Raw genomic sequence first — 14,536 nt, 5'->3', positions numbered from 1 at the left:
AGACTCAGACAAACACGTTTATGGCCTTATATTATAGAACTCAAGGTCTCCGTGCTGGGAAAACAGGTTTTGCAGCTGTTTGAGCTAAGATTTCCAAGTTATTCACATAATGAAAACCTATACTTTGTTTCGGTCGAGTTCCCCATTCAAATGCATGTAACAGTGAGAAACGCACTGTCTTGGCGAAAGAAAGCGTTTTTGTACAACTTCATATGAATAGCTGTAACTTTTGATAGAAGACTCGGATACACATGTTTATGGCTTTATCTTATAGAACTCAAGGTTCCCGTGCTGGGAAAACAGGTTTTGCAGCTGTTTGAGCTAAGATTTCCAAGTTATTCACATAATGAAAACCTATACTTTGTTTCGGTCGAGTTCCCCATTCAAAATGCATGTAACAGTGAGAAACGCACTGTCGTGGCGAAAGAAAACGTTTTTGTACAACTTCATAGAAATAGCTGTAACTTTTGATAGAAGACTCAGACAAACATGTTTATGGCCTTATAATATAGAACTCAAGGTCTCCGTGCTGGTCAAACAGGTTTTGCAGCTGTTTGAGCTAAGATTTCCAAGTTATTCACATAATGAAAACCTATACTTTGTTTCGGTCGAGTTCCCCATTCAAATGCATGTAACAGTGAGAAACGCACTGTCTTGGCGAAAGAAAGCGTTTTTGTACAACTTCATATAAATAGCTGTAACTTTTGATAGAAGACTCGGATACACATGTTTATGGCTTTATCTTATAGAACTCAAGGTCTCCGTGCTGGGCAAATAGGTTTTGCAGCTGTTTGAGCTAAGATTTCCAAGTTATTCACATAATGAAAACCTATACTTTGTTTCGGTCGAGTTCCCCATTCAAATGCATGTAACAGTGAGAAACGCACTGTCTTGGCGAAAGAAAGCGTTTTTGTACAACTTCATATAAATAGCTGTAACTTTTGATAGAAGACTCGGATACACATGTTTATGGCTTTATCTTATAGAACTCAAGGTTCCCGTGCTGGGCAAACAGGTTTTGCAGCTGTTTGAGCTAAGATTTCCAAGTTATTCACATAATGAAAACCTATACTTTGTTTCGGTCGAGTTCCCCATTCAAATGCATGTAACAGTGAGAAACGCACTGTCTTGGCGAAAGAAAGCGTTTTTGTACAACTTCATATAAATAGCTGTAACTTTTGATAGAAGACTCGGATACACATGTTTTTGGCTTTATCTTATAGAACTCAAGGTTCCCGTGCTGGGAAAACAGGTTTTGCAGCTGTTTGAGCTAAGATTTCCAAGTTATTCACATAATGAAAACCTATACTTTGTTTCGGTCGAGTTCCCCATTCAAAATGCATGTAACAGTGAGAAACGCACTGTCGTGGCGAAAGAAAACGTTTTTGTACAACTTCATAGAAATAGCTGTAACTTTTGATAGAAGACTCAGACAAACATGTTTATGGCCTTATATTATAGAACTCAAGGTCTCCGTGCTGGTCAAACAGGTTTTGCAGCTGTTTGAGCTAAGATTTCCAAGTTATTCACATAATGAAAACTTATACTTTGTTTCGGTCGAGTTCCCCATTCAAATGCATGTAACAGTGAGAAACGCACTGTCTTGGCGAAAGAAAGCGTTTTTGTACAACTTCATATAAATAGCTGTAACTTTTGATAGAAGACTCGGATACACATGTTTATGGCTTTATCTTATAGAACTCAAGGTCTCCGTGCTGGGCAAACAGGTTTTGCAGCTGTTTGAGCTAAGATTTCCAAGTTATTCACATAATGAAAACCTATACTTTGTTTCGGTCGAGTTCCCCATTCAAATGCATGTAACAGTGAGAAACGCACTGTCTTGGCGAAAGAAAGCGTTTTTGTACAACTTCATATGAATAGCTGTAACTTTTGATAGAAGACTCGGATACACATGTTTATGGCTTTATCTTATAGAACTCAAAGTTCCCGTGCTGGGAAAACAGGTTTTGCAGCTGTTTGAGCTAAGATTTCCAAGTTATTCACATAATGAAAACCTATACTTTGTTTCGGTCGAGTTCCCCATTCAAATGCATGTAACAGTGAGAAACGCACTGTCTTGGCGAAAGAAAGCGTTTTTGTACAACTTCATATGAATAGCTGTAACTTTTGATAGAAGACTCGGATACACATGTTTATGGCTTTATCTTATAGAACTCAAGGTCTCCGTTCTGGGCAAACAGGTTTTGCAGCTGTTTGAGCTAAGATTTCCAAGTTATTCACATAATGAAAACCTATACTTTGTTTCGGTCGAGTTCCCCATTCAAAATGCATGTAACAGTGAGAAACGCACTGTCGTGGCGAAAGAAAACGTTTTTGTACAACTTCATATAAATAGCTGTAACTTTTGATAGAAGACTCAGACAAACATGTTTATGGCCTTATATTATAGAACTCAAGGTCTCCGTGCTGGTCAAACAGGTTTTGCAGCTGTTTGAGCTAAGATTTCCAAGTTATTCACATAATGAAAACCTATACTTTGTTTCGGTCGAGTTCCCCATTCAAATGCATGTAACAGTGAGAAACGCACTGTCTTGGCGAAAGAAAGCGTTTTTGTACAACTTCATATAAATAGCTGTAACTTTTGATAGAAGACTCGGATACACATGTTTATGGCTTTATCTTATAGAACTCAAGGTCCCTGTGCTGGGAAAACAGGTTTTGCAGCTGTTTGAGCTAAGATTTCCAAGTTATTCAATAATGAAAACTATTACTTTGTTTCGGTCGAGTTCCCACTTCAAATGCATGTAACATTAAGAAACGCACTGTCTTGGCGAAAGAAAGCGTTTTTGTACAACTTCATATAAATAGCTGTAACTTTTGATAGAAGACTCGGATACACATGTTTATGGCTTTATCTTATAGAACTCAAGGTCCCTGTGCTGGGAAAACAGGTTTTGCAGCTGTTTGAGCTAAGATTTCCAAGTTATTCACATAATGAAAACTATTACTTTATTTCGGTCGAGTTCCCACTTCAAATGCATGCAACAGTAAGAAACGCACTGTCTTGGCGAAAGAAAGCGTTTTTGTACAACTTCATATAAATAGCTGTAACTTTTGATAGAAGACACGGATACACATGTTTATGGCTTTATCTTATAGAACTCAAGGTCCCTGTGCTGGGAAAACAGGTTTTGCAGCTGTTTGAGCTAAGATTTCCAAGTTATTCACATACTGAAAACTATTACTTTGTTTCGGGCGAGTTCCCCATTCAAATGCATCTAACAGTGAGAAACGCACTGTCTTGGTGAAATAAAGCGTTTTTGTACAACTTCATATAAATAGCTGTAACTTTTGATAGAAGACTCAGACAAACATGTTTATGGCTTTATCTTATAGAACTCAAGGTCCCTGTGCTGGGAAAACAGGTTTTGCAGCTGTTTGAGCTAAGATTTCCAAGTTATTCACATAATGAAAACTATTACTTTATTTCGGTCGAGTTCCCACTTCAAATGCATGCAACATTAAGAAACGCACTGTCTTGGCGAAAGAAAGCGTTTTTGTACAACTTCATATAAATAGCTGTAACTTTTGATAGAAGACTCGGATACACATGTTTATGGCTTTATCCTGTAGAACTCAAGGTCCCCGTGCTGGGAAAACAGGTTTTGCAACTGTTTGAGCTAAGATTTCCAAGTTATTCACATAATGAAAACCTATACTTTGTTTTAGTCGAGTTACCCATTCAAATGCATGTAACAGTGAGAAACGCACTGTCTTGGCGAAAGAAAGCGTTTTTGTACAACTTCATATAAATAGCTGTAACTTTTGATAGAAGACTCGGATACACATGTTTATGGCTTTATCTTATAGAACTCAAGGTCCCTGTGCTGGGAAAACAGGTTTTGCAGCTGTTTGAGCTAAGATTTCCAAGTTATTCACATAATGAAAACCTATACTTTGTTTCGGTCGAGTTCCCACTTCAAATGCATGCAACAGTAAGAAACGCACTGTCTTGGCGAAAGAAAGCGTTTTTGTACAACTTCATATAAATAGCTGTAACTTTTGATAGAAGACTCGGATACACATGTTTATGGCTTTATCTTATAGAACTCAAGGTCCCTGTGCTGGGAAAACAGGTGTTGCAGCTGTTTGAGCTAACATTTCCAAGTTATTCACATACTGAAAACTATTACTTTGTTTCGGGCGAGTTCCCCATTCAAATGCATCTAACAGTGAGAAACGCACTGTCTTGGCGAAATAAAGCGTTTTTGTACAACTTCATATAAATAGCTGTAACTTTTGATAGAAGACTCAGACAAACATGTTTATGGCTTTATCTTATAGAACTCAAGGTCCCTGTGCTGGAAAAACAGGTTTTGCAGCTGTTTGAGCTAAGATTTCCAAGTTATTCACATAATGAAAACTATTACTTTGTTTCGGTCGAGTTCCCACTTCAAATGCATGTAACAGTAAGAAACGCACTGTCTTGGCGAAAGAAAGCGTTTTTGTACAACTTCATATAAATAGCTGTAACTTTTGATAGAGGACTCGGATACACATGTTTATGGCTTTATCTTATAGAACTCAAGGTCCCTGTGCTGGGAAAACAGGTTTTGCAGCTGTTTGAGCTAAGATTTCCAAGTTATTCACATAATGAAAACCTATACTTTGTTTCGGTCGAGTTCCCCATTCAAATGCATGTAACAGTGAGAAACGCACTGTCTTGGCGAAAGAAAGCGTTTTTGTACAACTTCATATGAATAGCTGTAACTTTTGATAGAAGACTCGGATACACATGTTTATGGCTTTATCTTATAGAACTCAAGGTTCCCGTGCTGGGAAAACAGGTTTTGCAGCTGTTTGAGCTAAGATTTCCAAGTTATTCACATAATGAAAACCTATACTTTGTTTCGGTCGAGTTCCCCATTCAAAATGCATGTAACAGTGAGAAACGCACTGTCGTGGCGAAAGAAAACGTTTTTGTACAACTTCATAGAAATAGCTGTAACTTTTGATAGAAGACTCAGACAAACATGTTTATGGCCTTATAATATAGAACTCAAGGTCTCCGTGCTGGTCAAACAGGTTTTGCAGCTGTTTGAGCTAAGATTTCCAAGTTATTCACATAATGAAAACCTATACTTTGTTTCGGTCGAGTTCCCCATTCAAATGCATGTAACAGTGAGAAACGCACTGTCTTGGCGAAAGAAAGCGTTTTTGTACAACTTCATATAAATAGCTGTAACTTTTGATAGAAGACTCGGATACACATGTTTATGGCTTTATCTTATAGAACTCAAGGTCTCCGTGCTGGGCAAATAGGTTTTGCAGCTGTTTGAGCTAAGATTTCCAAGTTATTCACATAATGAAAACCTATACTTTGTTTCGGTCGAGTTCCCCATTCAAATGCATGTAACAGTGAGAAACGCACTGTCTTGGCGAAAGAAAGCGTTTTTGTACAACTTCATATAAATAGCTGTAACTTTTGATAGAAGACTCGGATACACATGTTTATGGCTTTATCTTATAGAACTCAAGGTTCCCGTGCTGGGCAAACAGGTTTTGCAGCTGTTTGAGCTAAGATTTCCAAGTTATTCACATAATGAAAACCTATACTTTGTTTCGGTCGAGTTCCCCATTCAAATGCATGTAACAGTGAGAAACGCACTGTCTTGGCGAAAGAAAGCGTTTTTGTACAACTTCATATAAATAGCTGTAACTTTTGATAGAAGACTCGGATACACATGTTTTTGGCTTTATCTTATAGAACTCAAGGTTCCCGTGCTGGGAAAACAGGTTTTGCAGCTGTTTGAGCTAAGATTTCCAAGTTATTCACATAATGAAAACCTATACTTTGTTTCGGTCGAGTTCCCCATTCAAAATGCATGTAACAGTGAGAAACGCACTGTCGTGGCGAAAGAAAACGTTTTTGTACAACTTCATAGAAATAGCTGTAACTTTTGATAGAAGACTCAGACAAACATGTTTATGGCCTTATATTATAGAACTCAAGGTCTCCGTGCTGGTCAAACAGGTTTTGCAGCTGTTTGAGCTAAGATTTCCAAGTTATTCACATAATGAAAACTTATACTTTGTTTCGGTCGAGTTCCCCATTCAAATGCATGTAACAGTGAGAAACGCACTGTCTTGGCGAAAGAAAGCGTTTTTGTACAACTTCATATAAATAGCTGTAACTTTTGATAGAAGACTCGGATACACATGTTTATGGCTTTATCTTATAGAACTCAAGGTCTCCGTGCTGGGCAAACAGGTTTTGCAGCTGTTTGAGCTAAGATTTCCAAGTTATTCACATAATGAAAACCTATACTTTGTTTCGGTCGAGTTCCCCATTCAAATGCATGTAACAGTGAGAAACGCACTGTCTTGGCGAAAGAAAGCGTTTTTGTACAACTTCATATGAATAGCTGTAACTTTTGATAGAAGACTCGGATACACATGTTTATGGCTTTATCTTATAGAACTCAAAGTTCCCGTGCTGGGAAAACAGGTTTTGCAGCTGTTTGAGCTAAGATTTCCAAGTTATTCACATAATGAAAACCTATACTTTGTTTCGGTCGAGTTCCCCATTCAAAATGCATGTAACAGTGAGAAACGCACTGTCGTGGCGAAAGAAAACGTTTTTGTACAACTTCATAGAAATAGCTGTAACTTTTGATAGAAGACTCAGACAAACATGTTTATGGCCTTATATTATAGAACTCAAGGTCTCCGTGCTGGTCAAACAGGTTTTGCAGCTGTTTGAGCTAAGATTTCCAAGTTATTCACATAATGAAAACCTATACTTTGTTTCGGTCGAGTTCCCCATTCAAATGCATGTAACAGTGAGAAACGCACTGTCTTGGCGAAAGAAAGCGTTTTTGTACAACTTCATATAAATAGCTGTAACTTTTGATAGAAGACTCGGATACACATGTTTATGGCTTTATCTTATAGAACTCAAGGTCTCCGTGCTGGGCAAACAGGTTTTGCAGCTGTTTGAGCTAAGATTTTAAAGTTATTCACATAATGAAAACTTATACTTTGTTTCGGTCGAGTTCCCCATTCAAATGCATGTAACAGTGAGAAACGCACTGTCTTGGCGAAAGAAAGCGTTTTTGTACAACTTCATATAAATAGCTGTAACTTTTGATAGAAGACTTGGATACACATGTTTATGGCTTTATCTTATAGAACTCAAGGTCTCCGTGCTGGGCAAATAGGTTTTGCAGCTGTTTGAGCTAAGATTTCCAAGTTATTCACATAATGAAAACCTATACTTTGTTTCGGTCGAGTTCCCCATTCAAATGCATGTAACAGTGAGAAACGCACTGTCTTGGCGAAAGAAAGCGTTTTTGTACAACTTCATATAAATAGCTGTAACTTTTGATAGAAGACTCAGACAAACATGTTTATGGCCTTATATTATAGAACTCAAGGTCTCCGTGCTGGGCAAACAGGTTTTGCAGCTGTTTGAGCTAAGATTTCCAAGTTATTCACATAATGAAAACTTATACTTTGTTTCGGTCGAGTTCCCCATTCAAATGCATGTAACAGTGAGAAACGCACTGTCTTGGCGAAAGAAAGCGTTTTTGTACAACTTCATATAAATAGCTGTAACTTTTGATAGAAGACTCGGATACACATGTTTAGGGCTTTATCTTATAGAACTCAAGGTCTCCGTGCTGGGCAAACAGGTTTTGCAGCTGTTTGAGCTAAGATTTCCAAGTTATTCACATAATGAAAACCTATACTTTGTTTCGGTCGAGTTCCCCATTCAAATGCATGTAACAGTGAGAAACGCACTGTCTTGGCGAAAGAAAGCGTTTTTGTACAACTTCATATGAATAGCTGTAACTTTTGATAGAAGACTCGGATACACATGTTTATGGCTTTATCTTATAGAACTCAAAGTTCCCGTGCTGGGAAAACAGGTTTTGCAGCTGTTTGAGCTAAGATTTCCAAGTTATTCACATAATGAAAACCTATACTTTGTTTCGGTCGAGTTCCCCATTCAAAATGCATGTAACAGTGAGAAACGCACTGTCGTGGCGAAAGAAAACGTTTTTGTACAACTTCATAGAAATAGCTGTAACTTTTGATAGAAGACTCAGACAAACATGTTTATGGCCTTATATTATAGAACTCAAGGTCTCCGTGCTGGTCAAACAGGTTTTGCAGCTGTTTGAGCTAAGATTTCCAAGTTATTCACATAATGAAAACCTATACTTTGTTTCGGTCGAGTTCCCCATTCAAATGCATGTAACAGTGAGAAACGCACTGTCTTGGCGAAAGAAAGCGTTTTTGTACAACTTCATATAAATAGCTGTAACTTTTGATAGAAGACTCGGATACACGTTTATGGCTTTATCTTATAGAACTCAAGGTCTCCGTGCTGGGCAAACAGGTTTTGCAGCTGTTTGAGCTAAGATTTTAAAGTTATTCACATAATGAAAACTTATACTTTGTTTCGGTCGAGTTCCCCATTCAAATGCATGTAACAGTGAGAAACGCACTGTCTTGGCGAAAGAAAGCGTTTTTGTACAACTTCATATAAATAGCTGTAACTTTTGATAGAAGACTTGGATACACATGTTTATGGCTTTATCTTATAGAACTCAAGGTCTCCGTGCTGGGCAAATAGGTTTTGCAGCTGTTTGAGCTAAGATTTCCAAGTTATTCACATAATGAAAACCTATACTTTGTTTCGGTCGAGTTCCCCATTCAAATGCATGTAACAGTGAGAAACGCACTGTCTTGGCGAAAGAAAGCGTTTTTGTACAACTTCATATAAATAGCTGTAACTTTTGATAGAAGACTCGGATACACATGTTTATGGCTTTATCTTATAGAACTCAAGGTTCCCGTGCTAGGCAAACAGGTTTTGCAGCTGTTTGAGCTAAGATTTCCAAGTTATTCACATAATGAAAACTTATACTTTGTTTCGGTGGAGTTCCCCATTCAAATGCATGTAACAGTGAGAAACGCACTGTCTTGGCGAAAGAAAGCGTTTTTGTACAACTTCATAGAAATAGCTGTAACTTTTGATAGAAGACTCGGATACACATGTTTATGGCTTTATCTTATAGAACTCAAGGTTCCCGTGCTGGGAAAACAGGTTTTGCAGCTGTTTGAGCTAAGATTTCCAAGTTATTCACATAATGAAAACCTATACTTTGTTTCGGTCGAGTTCCCCATTCAAAATGCATGTAACAGTGAGAAACGCACTGTCTTGGCGAAAGAAAGCGTTTTTGTACAACTTCATAGAAATAGCTGTGACTTTTGATAGAAGACTCAGACAAACATGTTTATGGCCTTATATTATAGAACTCAAGGTCTCCGTGCTGGGCAAACAGGTTTTGCAGCTGTTTGAGCTAAGATTTCCAAGTTATTCACATAATGAAAACCTATACTTTGTTTCGGTCGAGTTCCCCATTCAAATGCATGTAACAGTGAGAAACGCACTGTCTTGGCGAAAGAAAGCGTTTTTGTACAACTTCATAGAAATAGCTGTAACTTTTGATAGAAGACTCGGATACACATGTTTATGGCTTTATATTATAGAACTCAAGGTCTCCGTGCTGGGCAAACAGGTTTTGCAGCTGTTTGAGCTAAGATTTCCAAGTTATTCACATAATGAAAACCTATACTTTGTTTCGGTCGAGTTCCCCATTCAAATGCATGTAACAGTGAGAAACGCACTGTCTTGGCGAAAGAAAGCGTTTTTGTACAACTTCATATAAATAGCTGTAACTTTTGATAGAAGACTCGGACAAACATGTTTATGGCTTTATCTTATAGAATTCAAGGTCTCCGTGCTGGGAAAACAGGTTTTGCAGCTGTTTGAGCTAAGATTTCCAAGTTATTCACATAATGAAAACTTATACTTTGTTTCGGTGGAGTTCCCCATTCAAATGCATGTAACAGTGAGAAACGCACTGTCTTGGCGAAAGAAAGCGTTTTTGTACAACTTCATAGAAATAGCTGTAACTTTTGATAGAAGACTCGGATACACATGTTTATGGCTTTATCTTATAGAACTCAAGGTTCCCGTGCTGGGCAAACAGGTTTTGCAGCTGTTTGAGCTAAGATTTCCAAGTTATTCACATAATGAAAACCTATACTTTGTTTCGGTTGAGTTCCCCATTCAAAATGCATGTAACAGTGAGAAACGCACTGTCTTGGCGAAAGAAAATGTTTTTGTACAACTTCATAGAAATAGCTGTGACTTTTGATAGAAGACTCAGACAAACATGTTTATGGCCTTATATTATAGAACTCAAGGTCTCCGTGCTGGGCAAACAGGTTTTGCAGCTGTTTGAGCTAAGATTTCCAAGTTATTCACATAATGAAAACCTATACTTTGTTTCGGTCGAGTTCCCCATTCAAATGCATGTAACAGTGAGAAACGCACTGTCTTGGCGAAAGAAAGCGTTTTTGTACAACTTCATATAAATAGCTGTAACTTTTGATAGAAGACTCGGATACACATGTTTATGGCTTTATCTTATAGAACTCAAGGTCTCCGTGCTGGGCAAACAGGTTTTGCAGCTGTTTGAGCTAAGATTTTCAAGTTATTCACATAATGAAAACTTATACTTTGTTTCGGTCGAGTTCCCCATTCAAAATGCATGTAACAGTGAGAAACGCACTGTCGTGGCGAAAGAAAACGTTTTTGTACAACTTCATAGAAATAGCTGTAACTTTTGATAGAAGACTCAGACAAACACGTTTATGGCCTTATATTATAGAACTCAAGGTCTCCGTGCTGGGAAAACAGGTTTTGCAGCTGTTTGAGCTAAGATTTCCAAGTTATTCACATAATGAAAACCTATACTTTGTTTCGGTCGAGTTCCCCATTCAAATGCATGTAACAGTGAGAAACGCACTGTCTTGGCGAAAGAAAGCGTTTTTGTACAACTTCATATGAATAGCTGTAACTTTTGATAGAAGACTCGGATACACATGTTTATGGCTTTATCTTATAGAACTCAAGGTTCCCGTGCTGGGAAAACAGGTTTTGCAGCTGTTTGAGCTAAGATTTCCAAGTTATTCACATAATGAAAACCTATACTTTGTTTCGGTCGAGTTCCCCATTCAAAATGCATGTAACAGTGAGAAACGCACTGTCGTGGCGAAAGAAAACGTTTTTGTACAACTTCATAGAAATAGCTGTAACTTTTGATAGAAGACTCAGACAAACATGTTTATGGCCTTATAATATAGAACTCAAGGTCTCCGTGCTGGTCAAACAGGTTTTGCAGCTGTTTGAGCTAAGATTTCCAAGTTATTCACATAATGAAAACCTATACTTTGTTTCGGTCGAGTTCCCCATTCAAATGCATGTAACAGTGAGAAACGCACTGTCTTGGCGAAAGAAAGCGTTTTTGTACAACTTCATATAAATAGCTGTAACTTTTGATAGAAGACTCGGATACACATGTTTATGGCTTTATCTTATAGAACTCAAGGTCTCCGTGCTGGGCAAACAGGTTTTGCAGCTGTTTGAGCTAAGATTTCCAAGTTATTCACATAATGAAAACCTATACTTTGTTTCGGTCGAGTTCCCCATTCAAATGCATGTAACAGTGAGAAACGCACTGTCTTGGCGAAAGAAAGCGTTTTTGTACAACTTCATATGAATAGCTGTAACTTTTGATAGAAGACTCGGATACACATGTTTATGGCTTTATCTTATAGAACTCAAAGTTCCCGTGCTGGGAAAACAGGTTTTGCAGCTGTTTGAGCTAAGATTTCCAAGTTATTCACATAATGAAAACCTATACTTTGTTTCGGTCGAGTTCCCCATTCAAAATGCATGTAACAGTGAGAAACGCACTGTCGTGGCGAAAGAAAACGTTTTTGTACAACTTCATAGAAATAGCTGTAACTTTTGATAGAAGACTCAGACAAACATGTTTATGGCCTTATATTATAGAACTCAAGGTCTCCGTGCTGGTCAAACAGGTTTTGCAGCTGTTTGAGCTAAGATTTCCAAGTTATTCACATAATGAAAACCTATACTTTGTTTCGGTCGAGTTCCCCATTCAAATGCATGTAACAGTGAGAAACGCACTGTCTTGGCGAAAGAAAGCGTTTTTGTACAACTTCATATAAATAGCTGTAACTTTTGATAGAAGACTCGGATACACATGTTTATGGCTTTATCTTATAGAACTCAAGGTCTCCGTGCTGGGCAAACAGGTTTTGCAGCTGTTTGAGCTAAGATTTTAAAGTTATTCACATAATGAAAACTTATACTTTGTTTCGGTCGAGTTCCCCATTCAAATGCATGTAACAGTGAGAAACGCACTGTCTTGGCGAAAGAAAGCGTTTTTGTACAACTTCATATAAATAGCTGTAACTTTTGATAGAAGACTTGGATACACATGTTTATGGCTTTATCTTATAGAACTCAAGGTCTCCGTGCTGGGCAAATAGGTTTTGCAGCTGTTTGAGCTAAGATTTCCAAGTTATTCACATAATGAAAACCTATACTTTGTTTCGGTCGAGTTCCCCATTCAAATGCATGTAACAGTGAGAAACGCACTGTCTTGGCGAAAGAAAGCGTTTTTGTACAACTTCATATAAATAGCTGTAACTTTTGATAGAAGACTCAGACAAACATGTTTATGGCCTTATATTATAGAACTCAAGGTCTCCGTGCTGGGCAAACAGGTTTTGCAGCTGTTTGAGCTAAGATTTCCAAGTTATTCACATAATGAAAACTTATACTTTGTTTCGGTCGAGTTCCCCATTCAAATGCATGTAACAGTGAGAAACGCACTGTCTTGGCGAAAGAAAGCGTTTTTGTACAACTTCATATAAATAGCTGTAACTTTTGATAGAAGACTCGGATACACATGTTTAGGGCTTTATCTTATAGAACTCAAGGTCTCCGTGCTGGGCAAACAGGTTTTGCAGCTGTTTGAGCTAAGATTTCCAAGTTATTCACATAATGAAAACCTATACTTTGTTTCGGTCGAGTTCCCCATTCAAATGCATGTAACAGTGAGAAACGCACTGTCTTGGCGAAAGAAAGCGTTTTTGTACAACTTCATAGAAATAGCTGTAACTTTTGATAGAAGACTCAGACAAACATGTTTATGGCCTTATATTATAGAACTCAAGGTCTCCGTGCTGGTCAAACAGGTTTTGCAGCTGTTTGAGCTAAGATTTCCAAGTTATTCACATAATGAAAACCTATACTTTGTTTCGGTCGAGTTCCCCATTCAAATGCATGTAACAGTGAGAAACGCACTGTCTTGGCGAAAGAAAGCGTTTTTGTACAACTTCATATAAATAGCTGTAACTTTTGATAGAAGACTCGGATACACATGTTTATGGCTTTATCTTATAGAACTCAAGGTCTCCGTGCTGGGCAAACAGGTTTTGCAGCTGTTTGAGCTAAGATTTTAAAGTTATTCACATAATGAAAACTTATACTTTGTTTCGGTCGAGTTCCCCATTCAAATGCATGTAACAGTGAGAAACGCACTGTCTTGGCGAAAGAAAGCGTTTTTGTACAACTTCATATAAATAGCTGTAACTTTTGATAGAAGACTTGGATACACATGTTTATGGCTTTATCTTATAGAACTCAAGGTCTCCGTGCTGGGCAAATAGGTTTTGCAGCTGTTTGAGCTAAGATTTCCAAGTTATTCACATAATGAAAACCTATACTTTGTTTCGGTCGAGTTCCCCATTCAAATGCATGTAACAGTGAGAAACGCACTGTCTTGGCGAAAGAAAGCGTTTTTGTACAACTTCATATAAATAGCTGTAACTTTTGATAGAAGACTCGGATACACATGTTTATGGCTTTATCTTATAGAACTCAAGGTTCCCGTGCTAGGCAAACAGGTTTTGCAGCTGTTTGAGCTAAGATTTCCAAGTTATTCACATAATGAAAACTTATACTTTGTTTCGGTGGAGTTCCCCATTCAAATGCATGTAACAGTGAGAAACGCACTGTCTTGGCGAAAGAAAGCGTTTTTGTACAACTTCATAGAAATAGCTGTAACTTTTGATAGAAGACTCGGATACACATGTTTATGGCTTTATCTTATAGAACTCAAGGTTCCCGTGCTGGGAAAACAGGTTTTGCAGCTGTTTGAGCTAAGATTTCCAAGTTATTCACATAATGAAAACCTATACTTTGTTTCGGTCGAGTTCCCCATTCAAAATGCATGTAACAGTGAGAAACGCACTGTCTTGGCGAAAGAAAGCGTTTTTGTACAACTTCATAGAAATAGCTGTGACTTTTGATAGAAGACTCAGACAAACATGTTTATGGCCTTATATTATAGAACTCAAGGTCTCCGTGCTGGGCAAACAGGTTTTGCAGCTGTTTGAGCTAAGATTTCCAAGTTATTCACATAATGAAAACCTATACTTTGTTTCGGTCGAGTTCCCCATTCAAATGCATGTAACAGTGAGAAACGCACTGTCTTGGCGAAAGAAAGCGTTTTTGTACAACTTCATATAAATAGCTGTAACTTTTGATAGAAGACTCGGATACACATGTTTATGGCTTTATCTTATAGAACTCAAGGTCTCCGTGCTGGGCAAATAGGTT

The sequence above is a fragment of the Rhamphochromis longiceps genome, linkage group LG13 (assembly GCF_057381845.1).
Source record: "Rhamphochromis longiceps isolate RC_006_pf linkage group LG13, R_longiceps_female_GT1.1, whole genome shotgun sequence".
Classification (NCBI taxonomy): Eukaryota; Metazoa; Chordata; class Actinopteri; order Cichliformes; family Cichlidae; genus Rhamphochromis; species Rhamphochromis longiceps.
This window is presented reverse-complemented; position numbering follows the sequence as displayed.